Below are 11763 nucleotides of genomic sequence, written 5' to 3' on the forward strand. Positions count from 1 at the left end.
CTAGATAAGCACATAATGAATGTATTAGCGGTGAGGTTACAAGTTCAAGATGAACGGCTTTTAACAGGAATCAAATAAATATCGATACATATGTCTTAATTGGAGGCTTGCCACGAATTCCTAGCGATACTCGAATCGGCCCAAATAAGTCAACTCCACTAATTGCAAACGGCCTTGTTCCTATCAAACGGTCGGCTGGTAAGTTACCCATTATTTGTGAAGCTAGTTTTGGCTTGTAACGAAAGCAATGTACACATTGTCGTACGACCGCGCTACATTCGCGCCTAACATTTATGAGCCATATTGTTTGGCGAATAAGACCAATCAATGCTCTGGGTCCTGCATGACAGTTTGTTCTATGCAGATGTTAAATGTATAAACTCACGAATTTTTTGCCCTTGGCATAAGAAGCGGAAACTTTACGCAGTAGCTTAACTGTGCATTGAACAATCGACCTCCTAATCGCAACAAAGACACCTCAAGCTTTCCAATTGATTCAGTCACAACCAATGGACTTAATTTTTGAAGTGAGTCTGGCAACTTAACTGATTTTTGTAATTTTACGAGTTCACTTTTGTATGCATTTCGCTGGATGACGTTTACAACGAGTAAAAAGTCCGAGCCGAGCTCAACCGAGGTAGGATTTAGCGACGACCATGAGCGAGATTTTGTTGCGTTAACGAATTGCAGGAAGTACACAACAATGCGCATTACTTTAAGAAATGAAGATGAATTTTCGACAATTTTTTCTATCGGATTCGGCTCGAACTGTGTTGTAACGTGGCTATTAGTTATATTCCGAATCTCTAACTCTTCGTTACTGTCGACTTGCTAAATTTTTGTATTTTGAGGCCAAAGCCTTTGATCTTGAGTCAAGAAGTGCGAACCATCAAACCAAAATGAATTTTTTAATTCACTAACTGTACAACCACGAGATGGAAAGTTCGCTTGATTGCTGTCATCTCTTGATGAGGTCAGGCGATGAGGTCATCTCTTGAATCTCACTATCAAACTTCTTCCCACAAGTTGGCTAGCAAGTGCGCCGCGCAAAACTCCAGCCGTGGTGCCGAGGGGCCTCTTGTTTTCAGAGGGGCCACTCTTGATTTTGCAGTAAGCTATTTAACTTCCACACCATGTGGATGTTCGACACGGATGTACAGGCAACTTCCGTATGCCTCAAATGAGGCATCCGCAAAGCCATGTATTTGACATACGGTATTTTTTGTCGTACCTACATGCCTTCGAATTGTCAATATATCCAACTCTTCCAAACCAATTGTGATCGATTTCCATTTCTGCTGAAGGCTGTCAGGAATTGGATCATCCCACTCTATCTTAAGCAGCCAAATATGTTGTATACGAATTTTGGCCTTTGTGACAACAGGACAGATAAGCCCGAGAGGATCATATAGGCGAGCAGTAAGGGACAACATAGATCGTTTTGTTGACGCATGGCTTGTACACATCTCTCGCGAAGAAAACTTAAAGATGTCATGTTTTGTGTTCCAAACGAGCCCTAACGCCTTTGTATCTTCATGCTCCCCGACAGATACATCTGTAGACTGATTAAGATCTATTAGCTGCTCACAATTGGTTGCCCACTTCGAAAGAACAATCCCGGCTGAGCCTAAGATTTCAACTACTTCGTTTCGCATCGACGTAAGTTCTTCGATTGTATCCGCGCCTGACAAAAGATCGTCAACGTAGAAGCTATTCGATAAGACTAAGGATCCTAGAGGGTGAGAAACTGAATATATTTCACTAAGGTACTTGAGGCAGCGGATAGCTAAGAACGGTGCACAGGCCGTGCCGTATGTAATGGTATTCAAGCGATAGATTTGTAATTTTTCATCCTTATACTGTCTCCATACTATTAGTTGAAAATTACGATGGGATTTAGTTATTTCCACTTGTCTGTACATTTTGACGATATCTGCTTTAATAGCGTATTTGCGAAGACGAAACTTTAGCAATGTAGCGTATAGACACGACTGTATAGTTGGTCCGATCATCAGCGATTCGTTCAATGACACTTGAGAGCTTATCTTACTCGATGCATCGAAAACCACTCTAAGTTTAGTGCTTGAACTTTGCGGTCTGAGCACACATTGATAAGGTATGAAGAAATGAGGCTCAGTCGGATTTTCATCATTGACCAACGTCATGTGGCCTAAGGAAACTTACTCATTCATAAAGGCAACGTACATGGAATTTATTTCTGGGTTATTAGACATCCTCCTTTCTAGTGCTAAGTAGCCTTTTTGCTATTTCAAACGACGAGCCGAGACTAGTAGGGCTGGACTTAAATGGCAATGAAACTTGAAGTCGATCGGAGGGTAACCGAACAATACTCTCGATGAATGCTTTTTCGCACATAATTTGCTCCGGAGTGTAAAGTTTATTCTGTGCAATGCTCGGGAGACTTTCTATTTCCCAGAATTTTCGAATCAACATGTCTACACTGCAATGATCTTGAACCGCGATCAACATTGAGGTAGCCTGTTTGAAATTTGTTTTTGATGACTTGCACCGACCTGATACGAACCATCCAAAAACGGAATTTTGTAGGACTGGACCATATGTTTCCTGCTTAAATTTCCCTTCCCTTAACAACTCGAAAAATGCGTCAGCACCAAGCAATATGTCAATTCTCTGAGGTTTGTGGAACAGTGGATAAGCTAACTTTATGTTGTCAGGGAGGTTCCAGTCTAAAACTTGAACTGCCTTCTCTGGTTGGGATGATGATATTGACTTCAAAACAATAAGTTCAGCTTCTAATTGAAATGCCTGTGTTCGGGAGTGTATAGTTGCTTGAACTACGTGGCGAGCTGATACAGTTGATTAACCTATTCCAAGAAAATTTGTGTCTTTTCGATCGCGCTTAAGTTTTAGAATTTTGGATAACTCCTCTGTTATTAAGTTTACCTGTGACCCGGAATCTAAAAGCACCCGAGCAATATGCATTTGATCATTTCTACCTGTAATGTTAACAAGGGCTGTAGCTAATACAATCTGATTTGAGTCGGCTGTCATCGCGTGGTGGACGGCAGAGGTGGTTAACGGTTGTGTTACAATCGGCTCTTGAGTGGAAGATAGCTCGGACGGTGAAGAGTCGGAGCTGTATCTATGAAGCAGTGAATGATGTGGTTTCGAACACACGCGGCACTTAGAGGATTGACACGAAATGCCATTTCCTTAGGCAATTTATGCACAATGGGAATGTCTTAGCGAATTTGAATCGTGTAGCGACTGTTGCGGCGACAAACGAACTGCACGCGTGAATGTAGTGATCCACAGCTTTGCAATAATAGCATTTTGGATTCTGGGTTCGAGTAGTATTGGCAACGGACAAGAAAGAATTTGGCCGCCCCAGCTTGCGAGACTTTTGCGTGCTTGACGTAGCTTCATCTGCTGCTAAATGTTGTTAGCGTTTATTGAGTGCATCTTGGCAGTCCTGCCAAAGGGGGATGTTTTGAAACTCTAAACTTTCTTCCCATCTAGACTAGTTTTTGCGTCCACTTTGGTCATGACGATGTGTATGAGCATTGCATTTGCTATTACCTTGTCACTGCCTAGTGAAAGCAAGGATTCGTAGATAGCTGTGACAGTATCTATTATATGACGCAGTGACAAGGCGGACGGACCCAGCATTGAGGGAATGTCAAAGAGGCGTGAAATACAATCAATAAAAATTAAACACTGATTGTCGTACACCCGATTTAAGGCGGCCAGTGCCTTTGGGTAATTGGTCTCAGTTATTTGGTATTCTTTCACGGTCCCCAACGCTTCGTTCTCCAGACATGACAACAGGTGATTAAATTTTTCGACGTCGCTTAGAGTTGGATCGCTATCTATGAGACTGGTGAATAAACCAATAAAGTTCTTATACTCTGAGTGGCATGCGGAAAACTTGGGTAAATTCATTCGAGGTAAATTTTTATTGTGCGAGCTTGTTGTATTAAGGGTCGAGTTAAGTAATGGTGGTCTTTGATTTTGGCTACACACTTGTCCTCAAGCTCAGCTCGAGAGGACAATACCGGATTAATGGACTCGATTTCCTCCTGAAGGTTAAATGCACGATTTATGTAATTGTTTAAAATGTCTAATCTGCACTCTAACCGCTACCTCGAATGGATAGGATTTGTTGTTGCTTAAACTCTCCCATACGGTCTATGTCACCCTTAACACTTTCAAGACGCGAGAGTAATGAATTAGCACGATCGTTGCCATCATTGACATCATGTAAACATGAACTTTGCTGACGACTTAAATGTCGCTTCGGAGCCATAATGCAATTTTACGCTAAAATGTCAATATAAGTGAATCTTTGCCACCCACTGATTTAATTGAAAATGAATTCTCAAGTAGAAAGCACAGCTATCTAGTGTTGCGATAGGTTTTAGTGATTAAACTTATTTTAACTTTGGAACTTTGTTATAACTGTACCCGAATTGCATGTGAGCTGAAGTGCGAGCGTGAGCCGTTACTCTGCAGCAGAGAGACAAATTGAACAGCTCGAATTCACTAACTCGGGCTAAGCGCAATTAAGGTGCTGCAACGATTTTCAAAGCTCCCTCTGATCAATGAACTGTATTTTTGCTGTATGTATGTGTGTGTGGTGTGTGCGATGGTATGTGCATGTGAAGAGAGAAAGAACGGCACCAAGCAACTAAAGAACCAACCTGTAATCGTGACACGTGTTGCCTCAAAACTTACGCCTTGGCTGATATTTTGCAGTCTTATGTATGTATTTCATTTACTGAAATGCTATATTTGTTACTTAGCGATTAACGAAATCCAGCGGCGTGTCCAGCACATGCCCAAACTAAGATTCCACGGTATATATATATAAAGCTGATCTGCTATATAAACGATGAATTCCAGCGGCGTGTCGAGTACAAGCCCAAACTGAGATTGCGGGTTTATGTATAGCTGATCTGCTATGTATATATGATGATACGTCCTTCTGAGTCCACCCGGGGGCGCCAAAAAATGTCTGCTCCAAATTGGCAAACTGCGAAAATGATTGTTTCAGGCCAGCAACTATAGAAACGCATCAACCGAATTCAATGGAAGTTCATTTATTACTAGTTTCTATCTGCTCCTTCTCTTCTTTCATTCGAAACTGCGACGCAGCGAGTAACAAGAAAGAGTACTCAACAGAGCGATAATATCTTTAGGGGGTACAATTCAAATATTTCTCACAAGCATAGGCGTAAGGAAAAAACGTAGATATCTTGCAGCTCGGGCTCGTTGGGGGTTATTTTATTTGCTCGTAGCTTGCTTTGCCCCGTCTCATAGCTTGCTATGCCCCGCCTTCCGTTTTTAATCTTATGATTGATCGTCACCAGCTCGTCGCTGTGGGCGACTTTAATATACCAGAATTAAAGTGGTCCAACGTCGATAACTCACCATCTTTGTCACTTACCACTCACCATGACTTCACGGCGGGCATGTTTGAAATGCCCCTAGGTCAGATTAACCATGTTAGAAATTCGTTAGGTCGGCTTTTGGACATATATTTTGTATCTGATCCTGATGGTACCGCTCTCTCCAGAGCTTTTCGCCTTTCAACCCCAGAGGATCCATATCACCCCCGCTGGAGGTCTCAATCGAAACCATTCCTGGTATCGATCAGATGTCTCCATGCGTGGTAAATAAGATTCGCTGTTTTTTTATGAAAGCTGATTTTCACAAACTTTATAGCCTTATAGATACATAGATTGGTCCGATATTCTGGCATGCACTGATATTAACGTCACCTTAGAGAAATTTTATTGTACCGGATACAATTTACTCAGGATCCAAAGCAGTTTTATAATTTTGTAAACACTAAGCGTCAACACGTATCATTTTCACCCCTGCATATGTTTGAAAATTCCTCTGCGACCTCTGATCAGGCCATTGCCGATCTATTCGCTGAATTTTTTCAAACAACTTATTCTCCGCCTAAATTGACAGATCACTTACGCATATAACATTCAATCAGCCAATCTTATTTTCTGTCCGTTTTTCTCCGAGAATAGCTAATTATCTGATTTTCTAAGGGTCAAACCCATTTATTCGCCAGGCGTATCCAGGAGTACCAGGCTGCGTGCGAAAATACTGTAGGTAGGGCTCTGTACCTTTTCTGTACGGACCTTTTTTTTAGACTTTTCAACTTATCTTTGGAAACCTCGATTAATTGTCGGTGAGGCTAGTTCCTCTATGGTTTTAGCTGCAGTTACATCGCCTGAGTCAGATCTGTACTTCTTTACGATGACGGAACTGAAACCGAAGATTTACTCCCCGTGATCGTTCTCTATGCGTCATCTATGCGAGGTAGCGATTCCTTCTTTATTATAAAGACCACTTGGTTGGTCGGTTCCTCCATTTGTTCCACCTTTCCTATTTGCCAGTCTGTTGAGGGAAGGTGTGGATTACATCTTTGGAGCATGGATTCCAGATTCTCGCTCGGGGCCTACAAGGTAACGTCGTACTAGCTCAGAGCAACAAGTTTGGCGTCCTTATAGACTTACCACAGCTTTGTAGAGCTCCACGGATCACTTATCGTCACACGTCCTCACCTTCACACTACCCAATTACCCCACGTCTTTACAGACAGGGGCTGGGCAAGGTTCCTTGGCCAGTGCGCAGCCGCTATGCATAGCTCCTTCTGGGGGATCTTGGGAGCGTTAACGCTTGGGTTGCTGTCGTTCCTTTTTGGGCTCCTGTGCAGGGACCTTTTTTTTTGGTGTCGTTACATATGCGGGAAGCACGCCCACTAGCCTTCTCTACATTCTTCAGCCACTCCTCTGAGCTTTTAGAGGTTTTGTCTCTCGCGAAGATTCGCAGTGTTTGGCAAGCCATTGTTTTTTAACGCTGCCCGTTAGACGCATGCCTTCCTTAGGCATCTGAAGATGCCATCATTGGCCGGGAAATAACACCATGGTGGCAGTTTTGGATGTCTTGCTTTTAGCAAACCCCAATTTGGTACGGGGCACTACCGGACTCTGCTTAGCTGTATTGGCCTGGCAGGTAGGCTCTCTCGTCATCTTTACGGCTTTCACTACATCTTGACCCTGGCCAGACTCACTCGTCCTTGCCAGTTTGTTGCCAGATGTTTCTTGATGGTCCCACTAGTTGAGGAAGAAGGATTGTCCACCCGGGCGGAGATCACCCGTGAAAGGTTTCCTAGAACAGGGGGTCGCCAGGTACCTTGAGCCCTTCGATAAAGACTGGCCCTAATTTCTATTCCGGGCCTCCAGCCACGGGTCGAGTAACATCTTAGTCTTGCCCGAGTGATGTTTCGGGATAGGAAGTGGGTAGGTACTGTAGTGTGGTAATAGGAATTGTGTGAGGATACTCATTGGAGACGACAACACAAGCGCTAGCTTTTGTATTTTTATCGAGATTATTTTATATCTTACACTAATAAAAAATAATAAGCGGCTGCTAATTATTAAAAACGAAAAATGTACAACAGTTGCTCTCTCTCTCTCTTGAGCTAACTTATCTATTGCGTCGAAGCGCGGTGAATTCCTACAAGAGCGAATCTGAACTTTATTTCCCGCTCCGCCCTATACTATTTACTAGATTAGAGATAAATACAAAAAAAAAAAATTTTTTTTTGTAATAACCTTGCTTTTATTTCTTGAATCTTTTCTTTGCGAGACACAAGAGGTGTATCTAATCTTTTCTTTTGACTTAACTAAAAGTCATATTGACTGATACAGGCTGCTGCTCGCATTGTCCACAGCTGCGTACCATATGTCCAGATTGGCTTTAGAACTTTAAAATAGAAACTTGTAGTCCAGGAACAGTGGCGTTCGTGAATTTACGATCACGTGATGAACTTACGCCCGGATAGTCGTCTATCGAGGTGGGCGCCAAGGTAGGTTACTTCAATAGCTTGAGGGATCTGCACACCGCTTAGTGCAAGCGTAGGGCATGTTTGTCTATTAAGAGTAAGCGTTACATGCTTACACTTTTGTTCGTTTATTTTAATGCGCGTAAAGCCACCTTTGATAAGCGAGTTTTTTTGTTCCTTGGGTTGGAAATCTGTAGCGACTACGGAAAGCGGTATCTTCGCGCGAACGTTGCGCGTTCGTAGGAATATCGGTACTATACAAAAATATAGACAAGGGCCTAGTGCACTTTCTGTGGAACACCAGCTTCGATGATGTAGTCGCCCGAAGTAGCTGCGTTGAATCCCACTGAGAATACCCTATTGTAGAGGTATGATTCCAGTGTTGGCTATGAGTGCATGAGTCCATTGAGCAAAACTCGGTCGAGAAAAATAGCGCTACAGTATTTTGTTCGAAGGCTGAGCGTACTTCGGATATTAATCTCTTTACTTGCTCGATGGTTCCATGGCTTTTTCGGAAGCCAAATTGGTGTGCATTATTGAGATAATATTGCAAGCTTCCAGATGTGGTATTATGCGAGATAACAAGCATTTTTCAAGAAATTTTGACAAACAAGATGTAAGGCTTGACAAGATGTCTGTGCGATGACGTAATTGTGTGGTCTTTTCCAAGTGTCGGTATCATTATAATGATGGATTTCTTCCACTTTTTTGGGAAATAGCCAAGATTAATGATCCCATTGAATAGTTTGCAGACGACCTCTATAGCGCATTTTGGAAGTTCGATCAGCATCTTTGGCGTAAGTAAGTCACCATCAGGAGCCTTTTTTGGTTTTAGCCCTCTTTTGACTTTTACGATTTCGTTCGGCCGGAATGAAGTTCTAGTTAGCAGAGTCATAGCTTCAGGCTGAATAATTTGCAGGAGGAATGAATTCGAGGCGAGGTTGGGCTGAAAAACACTTTGGAGATGTCTTCTTCGCTGCGAGCCCAGCATCCCAAACAGTTTCTTATCGGGGAGGTCATTTCAATAGGGGCGCTAAGATTTGAGTGGGCCCTTCACAAGGGATACTTTGTACTTTTTGGCAAAACATTTAGGATGTACCTCAGCTATGCATTTTCTTCCTGTTGGTGAAGAGCCTGGTCGAGTAATCAGGTTGGTCCTTAAAGCGTTGTTTTGAAGCTGGTGATCTGCTGTTTTGCCAATCACAACGCGTGCGCCTCTTTTATGCACGAGCTGTTTGATTTGGTGATTGGATTGGTAGTATTTGTTTCGGTCTACTTCCTTCCCTTCCAGGGCACTCGTAGTGTAGTCGATGTCCGATTCCATATTAAGTTTCGGGGCGAGTTCGATTTGGGCACTCACGTACTTGTTTTATTTAAGCCAGTTCGTTGTTTGCAACGTCAGGCTGAGGGGTTTTATGGTTATCTCTGGGTTTTAAAAAAACCTTTAAGAGTTAGGTCTGGGAGTTTGCGTCTGTTGGCCAGTATGTGGGACTTTCAGGGGAAACATAGTCCAGTCTCACAATTATAATTGCATGGGTGTCCGCCGTGGGCTTTCCCATCGGTTGATCTGTGCGGTAGATTGTATAGCCTCTTATTTGAAGGTTGTATTTTCTTGTAAGATGCGTTACCACCAGTAGCATGACGTCAATTTGGTTTTCGTTCAAGAATAGTGACAATTCTAGTTTATGCCGTAAGACACTATTGGCATTCCACATTAATATTCGTAGAGTCTGTGTTAGCATCTACACTACAACTACAACTAAATATATTAGCTCAACGAGACGACCGTTGGTAGCAGTACTCAAGAACATCAATATTTAATTAAACAGATATCGAACCAAAATATAATTTCTAATCGTTTCCAGTCTCAGTAGAAGCCAACAAGATTGGCAACAAGAAGCCAACAACAAAAGCACAAGATTTTTTAAAGATCGACAATTTTGATTACATAAATGTTAAATCAATATAAAAGCGTGCTATAGACACTTGTTTTCTTACATTACAAATATTGGGCTGCAACAATATTTAAAAAATCTTTCACTTAACTGTAACGAACAGTTATCGAACAGCTGATCGAACGAAGAGCCGCGGAATCTTTGCACTCGAAAATACTGGGTGAGAGATGAGGCGCACGTGATTGCCGGCCTTGTCCTCTACGGCTAGTGGGTGGGTTCGCTCGAAACTCTTTCTCTCCGCAGGGTCTCTGCTATCCATCATGGAATTTGAAATTAATCGAATGCGTGCTTAGCCTGTCGAATAGCGCAGGCCTAACTATCTTTCCTCACTTAAGACTCCTGGGTCAGCGTCCTGCTGATGGTATGGTAGAAACATTTCATTAATATTTCCTTCATCTTATGAACTTACACACTAAAAATAATTAACTCCATTTGATCTCTCTTACATCTAAAGTGTTGGGCTTAAGCAAGAATAAAACTTCTGGAACTTTTAGAATAAAAAAGTGGAGACTTAACCGCTTAATCGTAATCGTTAAAGTTAGTCTTATTTTTATCTTATTAAAAAATAATATAAAACAAGAAAGGAAAGCTAACTTCGGTCGGAGCCGAAGTTTATATACCCTTGTAGTTAAAACCGGATATATATCGCAAACATCGGATATAGTTGGCCGATCCTTATGAGTATATGATAATATAACCCAATTTTTTATATTACAAAATTTAAAACAAGTTCCAAACTTCTATCTTGAACAATACCAAAGTTGGTATTTCTACCGAAAACCATTTCCGACCGTTCAGTTATATGGCAGCTATAAGATATAGTCGGCCGATCTTTATTAAATTTGGCATGTCGTATTACTTTGCAAAAAATAGCTCTCACCTAAAATTAGAACTCTCTACTTTTAAAAGTTATACCAAGTTATACCATTTCCGATCAATCAGTTATATGGCTATAGGATATAGTCGGCCGTTCCGACTTAGATACTGCATGCAAAGGAAAGAAGGGTGTGTGCAAAGTTTCAAGACGATAGCTTTAAAACTGAGAGACTAGTTCGCGTAGAAACAGACAGACAGACGGACAGACGGACATGCTCATATCAACTCAGGAGGTGATCCTGATCATGAATATATATACTTTGTTGGGTCGGAGATGTCTCCTTCACTGCGTTGCACACTTTTGGACAAAATTCTAATACCCTCAGCAAGTGTATAAAAAGTGCATGTCTGATTTGTGATTTGAACTCGTTTCTACCTGCACATAAGCCAAGCACTCTACCACTCACCTATCCTTCACTTGTTGTCGCGCGAAAAATTTCTTAATTTCTTTCTTGTTGGAACTCGCTGGAACCCGCCATACAAAATTTTTGTTTTTATGAGAAGTCCCATCTATGTTCTTTATAATCTTTGCCAATACTCATACACTTTTTCTAAAGAGCAGTAATGGGCAAACTCTTATTTCCATAGCACGCGTGTATAGGGTAGGAAATTCTGCCGCAGCGCTGCCGGCACACTGACAGTGTGATCACTCTCAAATTTTTTTTAATAGCTCTCTCATTTGCTCTCATTTTGATTTATTTGACAGCCCAAACTAAAAATCCAAATTTTTCCACTGAGAGAAATTTTCTCAGAAATTAGGTTGGAAAAAGTTTTCTTGATGGAGAATGTAGATAGGGAAGCGTAGCTTTTCATTTGTTTAAGAAATGTTGATAGAAAAACTTTTTTCTAAAATAAAATACTCAATTTTAGTGCCCATTCCCACTTTTGAATTAACGAAAAATGAAATAAAAAAATACGTTTTTTTTAGCTCAGAGAATTATCTGATCTCATTGTTTTTCTCTGCTACGCACACACTCAAATTTTAAACATGTGTTAGTTTTGCCCCCCACTGCTATAGAGTAATAATCATTTGTTGCCATGATGTTCACCGAGACCTCATTATACCCTTGCAGAGGGTATTAT

The sequence above is a fragment of the Drosophila bipectinata genome, chromosome 3L, assembly GCF_030179905.1.
Source record: "Drosophila bipectinata strain 14024-0381.07 chromosome 3L, DbipHiC1v2, whole genome shotgun sequence".
NCBI classification, from domain to species: domain Eukaryota; kingdom Metazoa; phylum Arthropoda; class Insecta; order Diptera; family Drosophilidae; genus Drosophila; species Drosophila bipectinata.